The following is a 21507-nucleotide window of genomic DNA, read 5'->3' on the forward strand; positions in this document are numbered from 1 at the left end:
CAGAAACGCGTAGTGGTGGAGTGCCCCGCACCTCTTTTTCTGATGTCCCCAGCTGTCATTTCCACCATTCTTGCTCAACATAGTGCCATCGAGAAACAATTCTTCACAGGAAACTGTCTTTGCTCTCAGTCGGAATCCATAGGCCATCATCTATACGACAGTATGGACCATTCTCTAAATCATTTACACTGGCCTATATATAGCCGGTGGAGAAAAGGTCATTATTGAAACAGAAAGCTATATTTCATAATTGCACTACCACGCTTCTATCCCCTCAGTGAAATTGGCTCTCCAGAATATATTCTCTCTCCATCTCTCTTTATCTCCCTCTCTTGTCTGTTAGAGAGGGTGATTTTGACAGGCTAACTGTCTCTCCTGATGCAATAACCACCCTCCATTTGTATCTGAGGAGGGTGCATTAACTAGACAGTGTAATCAGCCTGCACAGGAAAGGCAGCAAGCCTTTACCAATCGGCGGCTATTTACCACTCTTTGCTATAACAGCACACCATTAGGCCACAATTAGTGCACTCTGGGAAAATAACCCCTCAAAGACCTTTAACCAGCAAAGCAGATGCAAGAAAAACGGCGACTTTGATTGAAAGTCTATTGTTGCCCTAAACACTCAGAAGAAGTAATCTTATTTGTTCACAACTTGACGTTAAAGGCAACAGGAAGAATTTCAAAGTGGAATGAAAAAAAACATATATATATATATATATATATATATATATATATATATATATATATATATATATATATATTACAGTGCCATGGGACAACCTGATACCATTGACATGCTACGGTAGAAGATTTTCAAGTAAGGGTGCTACCGGAAAAGTCTTATCACCAGACACTTCAGACAGAGTATAATTCATATAAAAAGGCAGCAGGCAAAAATGGGAATAACACATCCGAAAGCACTGCCTTATCATAAGTGTATGCACTTTCCAAAACAGCGAGGTACATTTTTGTTGAAGTAACACTGTAGTGAAGGTGCACTTCAGGTGAATGTGATCATCCAGCGGAAGATGCAGCCTGCAAGATTTAAGTTTGGCACGCACAAAGTCATTGCCTCCCTCTGGGCTTTGGAACAATAAAGAGAAATGCGGCGTGTCCCTGTGGTCATTTGTGGCACACTGGCAGTGGGCAGACACGGGTAAGAGTTTGGATTGGGAGAGGCTGACACGCTGTGATTATCCCCCACTGCTGGAACTGAACGTCCATCAATCCAGATGGCCAAGAGAAGCAGGGCTGGCCGACTCAATTGTTGCCTGAGACGAGATTTTTATGATTCACTGACCTCGATGAAAAATGTGTCAAGTGTTTCAAATGTGTTGTTGTACTAGTGCACTCGTGCATTGTGGTTCAGATTCACAAACGCTCCTAAAGAGCAGTCTTGGCGGTACAATCATGAGCACATATGTCTGAACAAACACACAAGGCGACACCCGGAGACTACCACCTGACTTTTCCAGGGCTTCCTCTCATGTGCCAGTCTGCCTTCCTGGCTCCCTTACCACCTTCCCCCTCACCTCATGCTGAATGTTCTGGACCTGGAACCAAGGCCCTATAAAAGGGATGAGCCCCAGCAGAGACGGAGGAAGAGAAGGAGTGAGGAAAGAGAGAGGGAAAGAGAGAGAGTGTCAAGAAGCACATTCTTTCTGCTGAGCGCCATCTGGAAGTGGAAAGGTAGATAAACAATGACGTGAGCCACATCCCATCTCCCTCCTGAAAGCTGAACAGCCTCAAATGCTCGCCACAATCGCCATCGCCACCGATCCTGTGCAGCGCGCCAAGCATTGTCAGGCATTGGGTCTTATCAATCATTGGCCAGATACTGAGCAGAAGCGTGAGGCAAACAAAAGGAAGGGGAGAGAACAAAAATGGAGGGGAGCTGCAAGCGACAATGAGAAACACAAATGACACGATGGCTGGATGCCACCCTTCCACACAGCGCAGACCGACTCTATTTAATCCGGTCAAGTCTGCCCCAAAATCAAAGCAATCTCCTCTTGTGAGCAGACAGAGGAAGGAATCAGACAGCCGATCCCACCCAAAAAGAATTTATTGTGGAATTGAATGAGGGGATATGGTGTTGTGTCGCATTGTGCTAGGCATGCAGAGAATAACGGCTGGGGAACTCTCCTTTATTTAAAAAAGTCCATTTGCATTCACTCAGCTTGCCAGAGGAGCTCGGGGGCAACGTTAGCTGCTGCTCCTGCTGCTTTTGAATTCCTCGCCATCTTTTTTAGGCCCTTCTGGCTTGCAATATATCACAGTAGTAGTAGAAATCTTTATTATCCCTTATGGGGAAGTTGTCCTTGTAGTAAGTCAGCGATAATAACAAAAACAATATCCATACAATACAAAAGCATGGAAGTTGAGGACCGATGATGAGCAACAGCTGGCGTAACAGCCGGAGGGATGCTCCCTGTGGATGCTACACCTCTTGGGGCCACGCCGCCCTAAAAGAGTGCTTAGCTCGACCCGAGTAAGACGAGAGTGAGACATATAAAGGCCACAGTTGGGACGACATAAAGGAAGAGGGCCAGAATGAAGAGACTTTGACAGCTTTCCCTCGGGCTGGAAGAGGAGCTGCACCTGTATGCACCTCGGCTCTGCTCAGTTTAGTTTCCGTTTCTTAAGACGACACACACACACACACACACACACACAGTTGGCACTGGCAGACACAACAGGAGGGAGGAATCAGGTGGCTGGGGCAAGCAGACGGAAAGAGAAGGGTTGGGGGATGGGGTTGACAAATGAGTCTCGTCAGGTAACATTCACAGACGTGAAGGGAAGGAAGGGAAGAGGGAGAAGATAGGTGAAGAGGGGGGAGGGAGGGTGTCTGTCAGCTCATGTTGGTTCACCAGCCGTACTGCCCTGATTTGAAACCACTGCAGTCAGGAGATGGGAGGACAGAAAAGACTTTGAAGGGAGGAGGCATTAACGTGTAGGTCCATTTGCACCTGAGGACCGCTTACTGAAACTGGGAGAAGACAACAAAACATGGCGTCTGTCTCTTTGACTCTCAAAAATAGGAGGAGGGGCTAGGCAGATGGAAGAGCTCTGGAAAAATTCAACGGCCGGAAATTTGGATCACACACACAACATATTAATATTAAGGCTGACCCGAATGCTTCAAAGCTTCAACTATTGGTAATCGACATCAAAATCAGTATTTGAATGCATCAGGTTTTTTCCCCGATCTGGGATCCTGCTGCATTTTACAATAACGATTGGCTCGCTGTACATCATCTCTTACTTAATATGAGTTATTCTCAGACAGATAGCGCTGTGACTGCATGCTGTCCCGGGTACTGAAACACAGCAGAGAGGTTGGGAGACAGTCACAACAAAGCATGGACTTTTATTTTAAGCCAATGTGTTGGCAAATATAAAGGATTGTTCACATCAAACGCGATGCGAAATTGACTTTTTGAATTTACGCGGCGTGTAGGAGGGGAGGGTGACACACGTTTCCTCAATCATTGCTGAATTAACCACTATTGCTGCTTTGTAATGTTGTGGAAGTCCCAGATCCTGTCTGAGCTCATAAAATCACCCGGTGAACCCCAGCGCACACTTTTCTGGATAAACGCCAACATGTCTGCGGTGTGGACGTTTTGCTGAGAACTATTCGGATCCTCTGCACATCCTCGGGACTCTGCTTGATCCGCGTTATAAAGACCATTACTTGGATGTGGGATTAAAGCAGCGCGTACGAGAAATTATCCAGGCCGCGATGGATACGGAGACCCCGCTTGGAGACGGAGAAGCGTACAGCGCAGGAGAAGGAGAGCAGAGCACAGAAAAAACTCATCTCTCTGCACCAGATGAGGGGCATGCACCCTCATTGTCTGATATGTTCGATGAGACATTAAACATTTTATTTAGATTTTTATTATATACTGTGCATTGTTGTAATGTCAGTGCTAAATAAATATTTTCATACTTTTGTAATTGATTTATTCTTTGAATTGCAATGCCTTGATTTTAGTGAGGTTATAGTCATAGCCATAAATGCAATGGTACTAATAATTGGAATATTAATTTCTTTCTGTGTTTCGGTTTTCGGTTTCGGCCTTGGTTTCCTCATTTACAGTTTCGGCCAACGATAAGCAAACATCTTTTCAAATTCTGATTTATTTAATGTGATTATTGCACATTTAGTAGCCGCTTTCACTTCTTCACTTCAATCCTTAAAGCCTGATTTAAATATATATAATATATAGCAATGTGCAGTACAATATGAGTCAATAATGACTGCAAGTTTGAAGAATGTTCAACAGCTTGTGTTAAGATGCAACAACAGTGGCGTGTTTTACTCCGACAACATGCCACAAGAGGATAAAACTCTTTCAAGAAGCAGTACATCTGACTGAGATCTGTCTCTTACTGAGAGGCAAATGAAAATTAGGAACTCTGCTCTGTTTGTGTGTGTGCAAGCGCAAATGTGTGTGCATTATGTGTAAGAGAGATTGATACAGTTGGTCAACAGGGAGCTGTCCTGTATGACCCAATGTGCCCCTACCCCCATACCCCCCTCAAACGAAGCTTCGAATATCAGTGAATATTTATCACTGAGGCTACGAAGCCCCTTAAGTTGTATCCGGGGCTGCCCTAATTAATACAATGACTGATGAGAGTAGAGAAGTGAGGAAAAGGGTAGGAAATTAAAGAAAATTACTGAAAGGCAGCCAAAATGCATGCAGCAGAGAGGATTTGTGTTTTAACATGCCACAGCATGCAGAGCAAATGGGATCTAATTCGCAACCAGCTTCAGAAAATAAAAAGAACATAATCACTTTAAAGTGATTTTGGCCAAATGAATGCACGATCCTTCAGTTACATTCAGACCTTGATAAATGCCTACTGTCGAGGCTGTTATTAAACACCAGCGAGACTGGTGGGTCCCTGTGCCAGGCAAAACTAATTAAATCCAGGCAGATGTGTCTGGACAGTGGTGTCCCAACCCCCCCAACACACACACAAAATGGTACTTGCACGCTCACACACACACACACACACACACACACACACACACACACACACACACACACACACACACACACACACACACAGACACACAGACACATACGCACACACACACACCATCTAAATGGGCTGTTAACCATGTCCGCTGTGCAATCAGTGCCAGCTGATGAGCCGTCACCGAGCTAACTAGACCAGGTGAGCACAAAACAAAGGCACCTCAGATTCAATTTCTAACTTTGGCGTGCTTGATTTTCGGAAACTTTTTGGCAGCCAGTGGCCAGAGGGAGAAGAACGCCTTTCACCCTGGTGCCTTGTTATCCACGCCAAGAGCAAGCGATGGGTTTTGTTTCTGTATTCTCCACCTTCGCTGCTGCAGGTGATGAGAGTTAAGGCTAACGGCAACCAATTAATCTTTCATGGCACGCGTGTTCTCGCTTTTGTTGGGTCTGCTCCATGAAATTGTATGAGACTGCAGCTGTACAAAAGAGGGCTGGTGACACTTTCATCCTCCTCTTCTTCCTCTTCCTCCTCTCCACTTTTCATTCTCATACTTTGTGAGCAAACAGCTGGGCTTTTTTTCCCCTCGCCATGATTACAGAAGCCGACAGGCATGAGAGCTGCACTCCAGTCGCTGATGGAAGCCCAGCTAGCCGAGTCAGAGTGGGAGATGAGATTGCATTGGGGATGAGAGTACGGGGGGGGGCTATTAGATGATACACACGCACACGCACACACACACACACACACACACACACACACACACACACACACACACACACACACACACACACACACACACACACACACACACACACACACACACACCCATGCATGCACGTACACGTACAGAAGTATGCATGACATGAAGCAATACAAGTGCCCATGTTTTATCTTTATTAAGGCTGTCTTTCCCATTGTCTTGTAATCACACTGTTCTTAGGTCACATACACACACCAGCAGCGCTCTCAGACTCCCTCAAAGACACAAACACACAGTAGCGACTAATCACCCATCTGGAGAAGCCATTCCCAGGTCTGTATGACAGAGCGTCCATGCCCACAAATATAGGCTAATGCCAACAAAAGGCTTAGGCAGCATTACAGCCAAACAGACAAGCATAAAGAGAGGGTGGGGCGGGGACTTATGACCTGGCTCAGACAAGCATGGACAGGGGAGGGCGCAAATGACACCATAGATAAGGGTGATGTACTTAGGCTAGCTGCTAGCTACATGGAGCTGACAAGTCAGTACGTGCACTTGATTTCAATAGCAGCTCCCTAAGTCAAGGGCAGGAAGAGGGCAGAGCCATAACGGCAGAAAAAGCTATTTCAATGTGACTAGGCTAGTTTGTGAAGTGAAAAATCCGGTGAGGCTTACCCACAGGGCTTTGCTGAAACCCTCTCGTCGCTAAATATTAGCGTGTTAGCAGTGGCAGGTGCTAGCCATGTCCTCTCGGAGCAGTCCACAGGGTAGGGCTTATCCTCCAAATGCCTCAACCACTGTGGAAAAAGTGTTTCCCTAGCAGAGGGTTGTTGCTGGCTGGCATGATCCAGGTAAGTCTCCTAGTTGTGAGAGTGGCCTGATGCTACCAAAGCCAGGTTCAGAATGTGGGATAAGGCTGGATCAGAGCCAGGAGCCATTAGCGAGTGTGTCTGACACAACGGGCAAAACACAACGTTTTCAAAAGGCGTAGAACGACTTGAACAGAGCCGTGGTAAATAGTGCTAGGCAGCTGTTTCATTCAGTCCCTCTGATAACAACCCCCTGTCCAGATTGGCAACTGCAAACAGGGCAGGGGGCCGCAAGGCAGCACGAATACGAATCACTTCTTCGATAGCCTAAACTAAGCTAAGCAAAAACTAGTGCACTGGCATTTTCCCAGTCATTTCCTAACTGATCAAGCCTCTTGTGATTCAATGGGTGCTGCTGTAAAGAATTTGAATGTACTTGCGGGCATTTAGATTTAATATGCCTCCTTACAAAAGAGCATATGACAGTATGGTTAATAAGCAGAAAACACTTAAGCTATCAAGAAGGGCCAGCAGTATGAACAGACAAAGATCTAGCTAATGGCCCTAGCCATATCATTTACAGTCCAGCCCCTAGACTGAAGCATTGGCTCCAAAGATGGGAGAGAGGTTTCACTATTCAAGAGACAGCCTCCTAAGAATTACTTTCTCAGGGATGAGATTTTGCTTTCAACCCCCACTGTGAATAAACATACAAGCACATCAAGTATGAGTGTGGGGAATGAAAACACAGGGTTATCCAATTCTCTTTTTCCACTTAGTGCTTGGCTATACCTACCAAAGCTTGGGAGCAATGTGACTAACAAATGGAGACACAGGCCCCTAACCCCAACAGCCCAGGTCTTTCATTCCATTTTGGGTTTTTGAAAAAAATCAAAAACAACATGAGTGTGATTTCAATTAGTAATCTGTGGAGAAAAAAAGGGATTCAAAATACTGGTGGGGAAACCATCTGGCTTTGAGAGGTCCTTAATCTTAATCAGACACAGATTTGAGTGGACTGTCCACCTATCACATAGTGACCATTGCAATCACCAAAAACAACAAGCTTTTACATCTGTGGCTGTGGCTCGGTCCCATTAAAAACCCATCACACCCACTACTGCCACGCTACGCTTACTGTGCACAAAATCCATTGCTATAATTGGCTCCACTGCACCCGTTTCCTACTCTGGATGGGCTAACCATCAAATGCCCAAAAAATAAAACTGCAGGAAATGGAAGAGATTCAAACTCTGGTCATGCTCAGTGACAATCAAGCATCCAAACATGGGGAAGAAGTGAAAGTGCAAGGAGTGTTTCAATCAGACAGAAACTAAATAAGGGATGAATTAGAAAGAAGTGAAACAAAAAAATAGTCATTGCCTACTTGCGAGGCGAATGGCATACTTCCAGGTGACCATACACACTCAAGCACTCCACATAAACAGACAGAGAGGTGCAGCTGCGAAGCAAATCTGAATGTATCACAGTGACCACAGAGAGGGCCAAAACCATGTTATTACCCCAGCCAACAAAGAGGAGGAAACCCAGAGTCTGGTATGCCAAGACTTTGCGGGAGAGTATGGAGAGCACTTTTGTAAGTGTTTGACAATGGGAAAACGATAAACAGAAAGCAGGGGAAGAAGAGTTAGATTGGATGTTTATGAAAGTGTGACTGAAAGAAGTGTGTGTGCGTCGAGGTGATTGTGTGCCATAAAGGCTCAGCTCTAGTTTGAACGAGTGTCGTGGAGATGTTTGTCATACCAGAATGAGAAGCGTGTCTGGACTGGGATGAGACTCAGAGAAAATGCTAGCGGGACCCTCAGGCTCTGGCAATGAAACACACGGCCCTCTCTTTTCAACTGAACAGACTCATGATTTGAGGTTGTTTGCTTAAGGCCACTCATTAATTTAAAAACAGAAAACAAAATTGCAAATGAGAGCAAAGGGCAGGAGGGGAAGCTATTTATGGGAGGGGAAAGTGTAATTTATAAGAAAAGTAACTAATTATGACCAGCAAGAGACAATAGAAACTCACAATCAGTCATAATTGTTTCTTGGTGTGACATGACTGCAGATAAACGAAAATTATAATTGATATTCCGAACAGAATTGTGTTAATTAAAGCACTGATTATTCTGCTAAACAGACTTCGACAACCAAAGGCAGAGCACTGCCCTTTAGAAAAGGCACTTGCACAGCGCTAAACTGAATTCCTCGGAGACCTTTGTTTTTGGCAGCGCTGTTGTCGGGGGGATCAGGATGTTCAATGATATGTAAACAAACACAAAATGCAAGTGTGGTTTGCACACGAGACAATCCCCAAACCAGGCATTTTTTATTTGTTTTCGCTCATAAATGTCAAGCTTTATAAATTGATTGAGCCTGAGAGGGATAGAGACTTGGTATGGACAGAGGCAGGCAATGGAAGTGTGAAGCAGTGCGTGGACTAAAAAATAATGTAAACTACAGAATCATCTAAATCCTGGTGTAGGAAAAGTTTACAGAGAAAAAGTGCCCTGTAGTTACTACAGCATATCTGTAAACTGAAGACTTTGTGGATTAGAAAGGTTGGACACTGAACAAAAGGAGACCTTGGTTTACTGGGAGCCTGGTCTGGGCATATAATGGAGGAAGTTGAGGACAGCACACTTAATGGAAGTGACAGTCAGCAGATACACGCCACTCCCCTCCAACCACAATCGCCCCCACTGCCTTCTCCACTGGCAGCCCGGGAAAGAAAAGGAAAACAGACACAAACACACACACACACTCTCTACAGATTACATACAATGCACCCTAACATACAGGGGGAGAGGGAGGAGAGGTGATGGGCAGAGTGGGGGGGGGATGAATAGAAGGGGAATGCTGCCAGGGCCTACTTTTAGATAGTGTGGTTATCAGTGGGAAAAAGGAGAGAGAGAAACAAAGAGGAAGTTTACTGTCGTTGTTTTATCTGGAAGGGCATTAAACTGAGAGGCACACAGGGGACAAGAGAGTGAGAGTGAAGAGAAAGACCATTCAGAGGAAAGGGAACAACTGTCCAAAGTCAAGCAACCTTCAGAAGCATCCTATGTCTGTAACTCGTAGTAACACCAACACGTTTTGCCCTTGGCTGAAAGTCATCCCTGGTTCATGGTTCCTGGCTTTGATAGGAGCCCGGCCCCTGGAACGAGTTACTAACGACCCAGAAAGCTGCTCGTCAGGCGATTGGTGCAGCTTGATATGCAGCGAGAGAGGCTGTCACTGGGATGGAAACTCAATGTGGCCCTTGATAAAACACTCAAAGAGAGATAAAAAACGGAACAGGAAGAAGCCAGCCCATTAAGCCTCGATAGAAAGAAGGGGAAATACAGAGGCCCAGATGATGGGGACTGGGGGTAAATCTGTGGCTCCGTCGGTCGTCCTTGACCCTGTTGGATGGGGCAGGGGCCTGCGGTGAGAAAGACTGTTGGGCACACTGTCCCCGCCAGGTGCGGGCTGGAGAGGGATGAGAGGCATGCCGATGAGGAGGCCTCACCGGCGGCCCGCCGGAGCCCACTAATCAGAGAACTTAGTCGCTGACCTCTCCACAGGCTCTATACCTTTTAATGAGATCCATCCCTTTGATTCGTCTAGCCGCCTGGAGAGAGAGCCAGATCACGCATAAGCTCCTCAGACGCACACATCAATGTTGCCAACTGTTGGACACTTTCACATCCACACACTGCTGTGGACACAAAGACACAAGAGATGTACAGTTGAAATAATGAGTGCTCTGTAATCCACCATAGCCAAAGGCTCTCACGCGTGTACATGCATGCACAGGGGAAGCGGATACATGGTGATTGACTACAACAAACACTGCCAGAGAACCAACTAAAGGAAACTAAATCAGCACACACATGTGCACACAGAACCCCACAGACATAAGCTGAGCGCCACTCAAGGACACAACACCTACCTTGTTTAGACAAAGCTGAAGGAGGTGCAGGTGAGATTGGATCCAGACATGCTTGCTCACAGATAGAATTGAATTATTGATCAGCCAACAGCTTGTGTTATGAGGAATTCATGGATTCACGCCTGGGCTGTCCAGCACCCTTAAGCTAAAAGACAGACTGCGTGTGGACTCACTGTATATGTATACATTTGTGTATCTGTGTGCATGCGCCTGTGTGCTGGGGAGGCCTAGTGGGAAGCAGGTTGCACTGGTCGAAGTTCGAATTATTTTCTGTTGTAGGATTGGGCAGTGTGAGCTCGCACTTAGACAAGCCAGAGCAAACAGTGAATCGATCAAGCCGGATAGGGTGATGCATACAGAAGGAAGGCCTCTCCCTTGCTGCGCTGAGAGAGCTTTAACTGCTCACACACTGAGTGGCTTTTTCTCCGGCACTCAGGGAACTGCACAATCCTCAGCTCTTAATACCACCAATGGGCAGAGAGGAAATGGGATTTTTATTCGTCTGAGCTCCATAGGTGGTCGGCTGCTGCTAATAATGCACTGAAATAAAGGGTCTCCCTTTCCATTACACATCAACATCAGCCAAGATGAGGTGCATGCCATTAGACAAAGGTAGGACTATATTCTGTCATGAGGCTGTGGTACCTAAAAACCACTTAAACCTAAAAACCTTTCAACACTTGCTTAATAGTGACCCTCAGCATAAGGAACTGCACAGCGTGACCAAACTGTTTCATGCACGGCATATTTCTTTTCCAGGGGTTAACAAAGTTCAAAAAACAAGACTGTAGTCAGGTCATGCTACTCAATGCCTAAACATGAAACAGTTAGTATACTTCATCATCACTGGCGTCTCAAAGGCTAACCTTACTGATACAACGGAAAAGAAAAAAAAAATCACACTATTACACCATTCCATCTTTTTTAGTCCCTGTTACGATATTTATATCTGGGCTTTGGGTATCGACCGATTACAGAGAACCGATCCAATACCAATGTATAATTTATAAACTGTAGGCCTCGCTCTGTGACTTGGATCATTCATTTGTGTGTAAGGCAACATCAGGACTTGAACATTGCTTTCCTAACTTTATAAAACAAAAAACATGAGTAAATATCAGACCGATACTGACGCAACTTGCTTCTTGAAAAGTGAAGCCAATGCGTTAGTGCCTTAAACTTGTATTCTTTCTAAGAGCCTCTAAGTCTGATTGTAGAAGTTTATGAGAAAATGACCCTTGTACTTAGCTTATGTCACTTCCAGTTGCAAAACCCAAGATGACCATGGCCAACATGCCAAACTCAACACTTCAAAACAGCAGTCCATTTAAATCAATGGGGGACGTCACCATGAAAACATCTATTCTTATATACAGTCTATGATCTCTTACTATGACCAGGACTTAAAAAGTGTGGTCAGGCCTAAAAAAGATCCCGTGCAGATGTGGTGTAATCCCAAGTGATAAGAGTGCTCTGTGTTATTTAATCTACATCTCCTTTGTTCTTAGTCATTCATAATGTTTTCGTTTCAAGTCACAAGGTGGAGAAACACATAAGGATGCAATGGGACCAAGATGTTATTGCATTTTTTCCATTACCCAAAGAGGAGACAAACTCCATATGACTAATTAAAACAGCAGACACAGAGGAATGCATGATGACAGAAACAGAGACTGGAAGTGAAACAGAACAGACCTGCCTAAAAATAAAAATACTGGCTAAGGGAGGTGGAGAAGGAGAGATGTGAATGGAAGTGTAGTGTAGACATCACCAGGGAGGACAACAGAGTGATCTTAATGGAGGTCTGGAGTGATGGCTAAATGGGTACTCTGGTCTGGTCAAGCCACCAGTCGGGCATCGGTCTACCAGTAAACAAACAGCGTCACACAGACATGGCCTCTTTCACCTCACTTTGCATCAATCTGCTATTGGAAAGCGACACACTTCTCCTCGACAAATTGAAAGAGGACTCAAAGAAAAAGGGGAAAATGTCTCTTGGTGAGATTTAGGGATCCAATTTGGCAGCCTGTTTTCTGTAAACATTGTAACGGCAGCTTGTTTTCAGAGAACACACGAGCGAGCAGCATTAAGCCGTTTGCAGTGTGGGAAAGAAAGAGACAAGGTCTTGGTAATAAGGTTCTCTAACCCCAGCAGCAGATCTACTCAGGCTAATGACTGTAATTAAAGAGCCCAGCTCCACGGAGGGATCAATGACGTGGGATCAGCCCAGACAGGACGTAGAATAGACGTCGCTCCAGCAGAAGGAAGCAACCACAGGGCTGAGTTTAAAAACTTACAGGCTGTACAAATGGGAGTGGAGCGGTAGGCTAGCATGTGTTATGAGGGCCTGTAAATATTTAGGCATTCTTATAGGGGCATGTGGCTTTCACTCTGATGTAACTTCTCCGCGACCTGTCATTTGCTTTAGTTGGAGGCTGAAAACAGCGTGTGGAGCAACTGTAAACACAGAACTGTGAAAAGGAGAACACTAGGAAACTGTGATACTGGTGTCACAGGACTAAAATGAACCATGCAAGAGGCGCAAGTTATCTGCATGACAGTCACATGTCTGGAATCAAGTCAGATATCATGTCGAGGCGGCATACCCAGAATTGCAGAACCCAGCATAAAAAATAACCAAAACTTCCTTTTTTGCACATAAAGTTGATGTGATACTCAAAGTGTGCTGCTTTGAGGCTGGCCAGATGAGTCAGTGAGGAATAATGCATGTCATCACGGCTGCGTGAATAGGAGAGTGAGGCTGGGGGGCAACCCAAGACATAGAGCTATGATGACACCTCCACAGATCTGCATTTCAGAAGACAGCTCTGAGCCCCAGGCAGGTTTGAAGCACCAAGATTAATATCCACCTAGTCTAGAGTAAGAAAAGACAAAGAATAAAGCAAAAAAAAAATGGCCCCAAAAAAGTCATGGAGCACAAGAGAACGCATAAAGAGAGACTGTTCTGTTGATAAAGGGAACTAGACAGCGGGTTCAGAGAGGGAGACGTTAACATAAACAGGAAGTTATCAACACAAGGGCAGGGGTACTTTAACGTTGCTCCAGCACAAAGGTTATGGTTGGCTGATCACGCATAGCTAACATTCCTGTTAGATCACGACCAAGCCAGAGAGCTGCACACTTCTACAGGCCTGCCACAATGCCCCAACGCAACAAGGTCAATGCCAAAGCAAAAGCCTGACTCATACTAATGCTGTACATGAGCCTGCTATCCAAAGAAAAATAATAAAATGTGACAATGCTCCCTTCTTGAATTTATTATTTTATTACATTTTCTGTTAATGCTTTTGCTGCGTTTATTGCATGTTTTATTTGTTCTCAGATTATATACGACTCGTCTTTTCCCCTGCTGATTCCTGCTGCTGCACTGGGCGACTAATTCTCCCATGGGGATCAATAAAAAGAAAGCCTTAAACTTAGTTAAAAAGAAGAAAACACCAGTTATCTTAGGGAATTGCATCTCAAATTTTAGCGACTGGTGGTCACAACAAAATGTCAGCCCCTAAGGTTAAGGCAGTATCTCTGGCAGTGTTAATTCGGCTGGCGAGGCTACTGCCACAGTAAAATGGTCTGTCGGTTTACAGATGAGAAGCAACAGAGCCAGTGGCATTTAACTAGATTCTCAGTAACTTTAACAATTGCTGTGTGAACAGATTTTAATAGGTCCCTCTTGGATCATAGGCTACCGAAAGGCCACGATACCCACCTCATTTAACAGAGACAAGGACATGACACTGACAAAGAAATGATTTCATTTTCATAATATCATTTCATTATGGACTGTAATAAAGGCAGACAGCCTTACCCCACGGTATTATCCCAGCCTGATAATAACACTGTGAAACAAGTATAGACACCTATAAACCGCCTATGTTTGTGTAATGTGCAGCTGAACGAGGAACATCTTGAATACGGTTAGATGTGAACTGGGTTTTACTCTTTAATTTCATTCAGCATTTTAATTAATTTGAATGACCAAAGGAGGCCTGAAACCTTCACACTGGCAAGAACAGGTATGAAGAACATATCTTTTCCCCACAAAACCTTGCCTGACTTCTAATTTGGATTGAAAACAGACAAGCAAGAGAGACACCACCGGCATCGCTGCCACCCCCATGTCCATTTCCAGCTGCCAGCAGGTTTCAGCAGATGCCAGAGATAATAAGGACAGCATATGTTTCCTCGAGATGTAATGTTGACATTTCTATTTTAGAACCGACTCTGCCTGCAGAAATGATGTTATTTAAAAAAAAAAACTATATTAAATTGAATTGATGAGGATTTATTTTCAAGACAATTTCAATGGTCAAGTTCACAACGTTAACATAAAATAACATTTAAAAAATAACCTATGAGGTACAAATGCAACATAACATTTGTGTTTTTATAGGATTCAAGATTTCACATGCATTAAAATTGTAAATGAGCGACTCAACCAACAAATACCTGGCAGCTCATCTATAATTGTAGCTGTAAATATGTAAAAGCTCATAAATAAATAGCGGTGCTTTCAATATGGAAATTCCAGTGGTAAACATTTAAATATTTTTTCCATCATTTCCAACGTCTTTCATTCCAACAAAGAGGTCTCTGGTTGAGACATAATGAAGCATGTTTTTTTTTTTTTTAAAGCACAATCCGTTTATATTAGTTACTTCTACATCAGTGGTGATCATTCATCTCTGGTATGAAGTTGAGGCCTGCGCTCAAGAATGCTCCAAGCCCAGCCAAGTTACCTTTTGTACATACATCATCACGTCATAATACAAGACACACGCATGGCTTTACGTAGTTTCCAAGAAGCGCCATCACAATAGAGAACAACACAGAGAACACGACTGCAACTTTACTGACAGGAGAATACTTGTTTCGAGTAAACACTTCACCTCATGTGAGAGGGGAGGATTTTGGACAGAGCGTGGAGCGGCATTTTTATTATAAAAAAGTATGGAGCCTCCCCCCATGTCACCCCAGCTCTACCCAGAATGCACCTGTCTTGCACAGTCATCAATAGTATTTTGAGTCCATAACTGCCTCAATAATGGAGTAAACAAAGGAAACTGAAGTCATACAGGTGTGCTATTACTGTCAAACTAACAAATGACGATAATGTGAGCAATAAAAAGAATGTGGGGACATAGTTTCAGTCAGTCAAGATTCATTTTGGAATCTAAAAAGAGTCCTCTTTTAAAAACAAGAGTGTGCTACGTAAACACGCTGGGAATAAAGCAAACTGTAGTCGTTGCGATTTGAGTTGAGCACTGAGCGATAATGAGTGGAACAGCCTATCGATTAAACGTCATGTACACATTGCGTACTCGTGCTTGTGCCCGTGCAACTAAACCGTGCCAAAGCACAGCTTTTCCAACCGTGCCAGGGCCCGGGAAGTAGCACTCACACTAATCAAACTAACTGGACTTTGGGGGTCAAACGTGGGCACAATACAGATCGCCTAGTGTGAGTGTGCCCTAAGACTCTCACAGACCATCCCTCTGTTTTCCTCAGTTTGCCACATTACCCTCCCCCTTTGCTCTCTCAGGTTGTTGTGACCTTCATCTCCAGCTGTTGCCAGTGCACTGACCCTTCATGCATCTGTCATCTGCCAGTCCAGACTGAGGCTCACACTTAGTACTAGATAATTAATGGCCCAGCATGCATACAAAAATAAAAAAAAGAAGAACAGGGCCAATACTTGACTGCAACTGCCATATTAACATAAACCAGCTGGATGTCATATTAGCTGTAAAGCAGAGGTGATAATTAAAAAGGATCTTGGCAGGAGTAAATTGGTCAGTTTGAGGATTAACTGTGAAATGACTTGGATAAAAATGAATTGCACCCTCTGGTGCCTTAGCTAAGATTAAATGGCACTCAACATGGAACAACTCTCAGTTATGAACAAAAAGTGCAGTGGAAATGCATTACAGGTAAAGTAAGTGGCTCCACAGTCTCCATTATTCCTCAACTACAGTAGAGCTAACTCCATTTAACCCAAATCTCTCTGAGAAAGAAATCAGCACACTGCAAAATCCTGCGCAGCCACCCTCAATTTGCACAGACTGCCGACTTATCTTATTCAATATGTTAGAAGTCGGAGAGATCTGTGAATCATCTTTACATCATAAAGCCAAGGCACTGGAGTAAACATCAGTCTGTCGGATTACACTGATTGAAGCAGGCAAGATCAACTATGAAGTGTTTAAATTGAAAGAAATGGGATACCAATACGTGCTGGACTCAATTACCAAAGCAAAAAAATGAATTAGCTTTTTTGCTCTCTTTTTTTCTGCTGCCAATGCTGGCCTTGAGAAGACTGGGACTTCCCAGGATAGAAAATCAAGGTGAAACCTCGCTCTCATCACTTCCGATTCATTCTCAGATACCTGCTTCTGTCTCGTCGGCTGTAATGGCTGGCTGGGTGTGAACTTTTGCCAGCGACCTGAGTTGCTTGACATGCCTCCAGTGAGCAGGTAGCATCAAAAGCCTCTACATTACTATGTGTCTGTGTCAGCCTGTCAGTTCAGCCGCCATGGGGAAGTGGGTGAGGGGAGGGAGACGGAGGCAGATATCTGTATTGTGCATCCATCACAAGTGTTCAGTCCTCTATGCAACCTCAATTCTGCTGACAGCCACTACCACACAACATGCTTTTTGTACAGCAATGGAAATCGTGTTTTCCTCTGGGCTAACTTTTTTTCCCAAACTCTCTAAACCTTATATCATGTCTCTTTCTCTCAGCTCTCGCTTAAAAAAAAAGAAAAAAGAAAGAAAAAAAGATGTCTCAGTTCTCCTGCAGAACATCCTGCCCACAACCTCTCATCCGAGCAATTAAGGCAGCTCCCTCCCAACGTGAATCATTTATCTCTTTCAGAAGCGTGAGCATGTTTACAATATTCATCATGTTCCTCTTACTTAAGCTCCGAGCACTGGGAGAGTAGGGACAAGTCACGGCGGTGCAAAGGTAGACAGGAGGCAGGGCATGGAGTTGGCAGGGCATGGAGCCAAGATGGGATGTGGTGGGTCATAGACTTGAGATGAAAGGCAGGGTTGAGGTGGTGTCAAGGTTGTTTTTAAGAGGTAAAAGTACACCCCACTGTGCTGAACCTGACCATAATATCTGGTGCATAAGTGCTCAGAAAGCTGTGGACAGGCCTGGTTGAACTCTGGGTTGCAGTGAATTTAAAGTGGATTGGTTGCTATCTTCTTGCACAGAGCCCATCCCCATAAACTGCTGCTGGGGGAGTAAGCACGAGAATTAGCATGATCACACCTCGTAGGTCTGTCATGTGTTTCGGCTTCGTTATCTTGGATCTCAGGCACACAGAAAGGGTAAAGTGGCGAGGGTTGGGTGCGTGAAGTACAAACAAAGCCATGTCGGAGCGAGAGAGCAAAGAAAAGAAAGGAACACAGTTGAGGGGATAGTTAAGGACAAGGTCATGAAGTCCAAGGGTAAGGGTAGCAGCTGCAAAACCCGGTGGAAATAAGATCAGAAATCCACCTCACCATGACGTCCCTTCATCATAGGATAATCCTCAAGACATGAAAAGACGAGCGTATCTTCCAATCTGAAGGAAATCTCTATTCCCCAGATTCTTCAGCCGTCTAATACCAAACTGACACGCCCTTCACGCATCTGCCCACACTCCCCTGAAGTCTTTGTATACTTTAGATAAGCAAGAGGAACAAGGTAATGCATATGGGTCGTTCTCATGCGTGCCACACCTATTTTATGACCAATGAGTTTACAAAGTCCATATCACAGAGGTCAAACGGTGCCCAACAGTCAGCTTTTTGAAGTGAACGTCCAACGGAAAATAATAGTTTAGATTGCATTGTTAAAACGGGGACAGGAAAAAAAGGGAGATTAACTAGCAATTTAAAATGAAGCCCTTGCGATGAACCAACAGCATTATACACTATTCATGTATCGGCTCTTTAGGGCTGTTTTCCCTGTTTGTAGGCTGCAGACAGGAGGCATGGGATTGCTTGTTGCTTACGGGGATTATGGTTTTATTTTCAAAATGAAAATGACAGAAGTCAGTAATCCAATGCAAAGCAAACAAAAGAGACTGGGGATGAGTTCAAATTCATTTGACCTCAACAATATTACTGCACTCTCTGAAAGGAAGCACATGCTTCCAGGAGAGGACATGGTTTTAACCATCTGAGAAAACTGTGTTACGCTTGGAAAACAAAAAAGGACACAATGGACTTTGGCTCTCCCAAAACATGTAGGAGCTCCACATCCGAGTACTCACTACCTACGTTTCTCGGTTGATCAGAGGCTATTTTACTGGATCCAAAAATACTCAAGAGTGGATCTCACTGCAAATGTTCATTTCTAGAGCCAGCGGCGTATTACTACAAAAAGGGGGGATTCGTGGAAATGCACGCTTTATTGTTATTTCACCGTTTGCCTTGTATTACAGAGAAGAACTTTGCATTTGGCTTTTGGGATTGTTTTGAGAATCCCCAAACACTAACATGACCTGAATGAGAAATGTGTTCTACACACTTGGCCTGAAAAGAGCATCTATGGTGAAGAAGTGGGGTACGCTTGTCTTTTTCACCCTTGCGGGAAGCAGAAGAAAACATTTATCACCACTCTCCTCTGCGCAGATAAGGTGTCTCTATTTATTCAGAGTGGAAGAGATAAACCCTGAATGAAGCATTGTGGGGGCAGAGAGAGAGAGGAACCGAGAGAGAGAGAGAGAGAGAGAGAGAGAGAGAGAGAGAGAGAGAGAGAGAGAGAGAGAGAGAGGGAAAGAGATAGAGGGATGGTGGAACAAGAGTGAAAAGACATGGAAGCAGCTTGGTTTTCAATTGCTTCTGTGTGTCCATGTGAGCAGATGGCATCTATTGGAAAAACCATCCCCGCTCAGTCGGGAGACTCCAGGGTGACTCCTCGCTCTAACCCCCTTCCAGCCGCCGCCACCACCACCACCTGCAGCCGCCTTTCCTGCCTCCACATGACCCCTGCCTGCACTAATCCATGCCCACTATGAAACCGCTTGTATAATGTTATCTAATAGGAGTAATCCCCGGAGATTGAGCATCCTATGTACAGTAGGTCCATACACATGGGGCGGAAGATGGCAGGGGCCGCGACCATAAAAGGACGATTCAGAGAGAAACAAGGCAGTACAGTGGGCCGATGGGGGGGTGCGCCTGGGACTGAGAGACACAGACGGACAGAACCACAGAGGACATTCAACAAGGGACAAGAATAGTGTTTCTGTCTCCTTGCCCCCCCCCAAGATAGAGAGAAACAAGAAAAGCAAACAAGGGACAAAGCTCACAACTACTTGTGTCCTCTCAGCTGTTGATGTACAGCCTGCTGTCTCGAGGCGAAGAACACACTTCACACGGCCATTTCTCATTGAAATTGCCTGCACATGGGGACAGGCGGCTCCTTGTGAGGTGACTGGACGGATGCTGTGGCTGCAATGTTCCTGAGACGAACTGGTTTAAAGAAGAGCGTGTCTTTAGACGGGGGGTTCCTCCAAACACTCAGCTGTTGAGTTTAAACTTTTCACCCTGACATGAAAACACTGACACATTTAATAAGTCCTGTCCAATAACACAGCCAGAGATGCTGTTTTTTTTAATAAGTCTCTCCAAAACATGACGCGTTTGCTATCACGCTGGTTATTCATAATGCAAATGTGTTTGCATACATGTCAACACTTGGGACCGGCACGTTAAATAAAACAGCGACGTGTGAAGAGCGGCGGTGTTATTAGAGGCTGGACACGGTTCACGCTGCCGTGCCGTATCGACAGGGCGTATGATAAGCTATCAAAACTTGGGAGCTCGAACGCAGCGAGGGTTGAAATTGACAGGTATTACGGTTAAACGCTTACGCAAAATGGTCCCAGCGTGAATTCGCTGTGACACGGCAGCTTCCTGGGAACTCACCTTGGAGGAAAAACAGCTTAGAGAGGAGTTGCACAAACGCGGAAAGTCCAGATGTAGAAGAGCCCTCTCGTGAAGTAGTTTAAAAACAAAAAGAAGTCCGTCACCAAGTTCACATTTTATTCTCCTCGCGCGTCCTGTGAAGGTTTTTTTTTGTTTCTTCAGAAGGCACTATTCCGTAGAAAACACGTGCTAACGTTACTTGGTTGACCGACTTATCAATTCCTGTTGAGGGGGCGACTCGGGCAACTCCTCAACAATAGACTCGCAATGGCAGGGACTTTTTCTCCACGCCCAGGTGCGGAGTCACATGGTAGCTGGTCTCCAGGTGTGCGAGTCTCCAGAAGCCGTGGCTCGGTTAGCAACACAACACACCTGTGGGATCCGCTCACGCGTACGCCTCGACTCTCATCGCGTTTGAACAGCCGAGAGGTTGTACGGAGGGAGGAGAGGGAAAAAAAGGAGTGGATGGGAGGGAGGAAGAGAGGGGGGAAGAGGGGGGAGGCGCGCACTGAAGGAGCAGCGACGCGACCGGGTACGGAAAGGGAATGATTCTCCTCCCACTCCGCGCTCACCGTCGGGCAAAGTGTGTGTGTGTGTGTGTGTGTGTGTGTGTGTGTGTGTGTGTGTGTGTGTGTGTGTGTGTGTGTGTGTGTGTGTGTGTGTGTGAGTGAGAAGAGAAAGGGAAACAACTTGTGTCGTCTGTCCGCCGATGCGCCGACATATCTCCGCGTGCGGTGGTAGCAGCCTCGCGCCGCGGTGGAGGGGGGGGTTCACCTCAATTCAAGCAGTTTCATTATTCACTAGGAAATGTTCAAGCAGGGCCTAAATGGTTTTAGTTTCACCAACGTTCCCGCCCCGTCGGATTATACAGTTACATAATTCCGTTGAGTCATAAGCAAACAGTCAACCAATAAATAGGTTAGATTCCCATAAAATAACACGATTTATTCATCTGTAATACTGAGGAGTAAAACTTTAGGAAGAGAAGTGGAACACAGATAATGGGCTACAGAAAGTCTTGTTTACTTTTGAAATATGCTGGTAGACTGTTGCCACTCAACACACAACATTCACTTTCCTCACAACAGACAGTAAGGCACTTATTTAGT

General features: G+C 45.0%; 1 protein-coding gene across 2 annotated transcripts in view; it reads right to left on the reverse strand.

Moving 5' to 3' along the window:
- Positions 1-20819, reverse strand: part of plxnb2b (plexin b2b) — a 113398-nt gene extending 92579 nt beyond the window's left edge. For both annotated transcript variants that reach the window (XM_084018245.1, XM_084018246.1), the window contains exon 1: positions 20399-20819. The gene's annotated coding sequence lies outside the window, so the exon portion shown is untranslated. The remainder of the gene's footprint in view (positions 1-20398) is intronic.
- Positions 20820-21507: the final 688 nt, after the last annotated feature.

The sequence above is a fragment of the Eutrigla gurnardus genome, assembly GCF_963514095.1.
Source record: "Eutrigla gurnardus genome assembly, chromosome: 9".
Classification (NCBI taxonomy): Eukaryota; Metazoa; Chordata; class Actinopteri; order Perciformes; family Triglidae; genus Eutrigla; species Eutrigla gurnardus.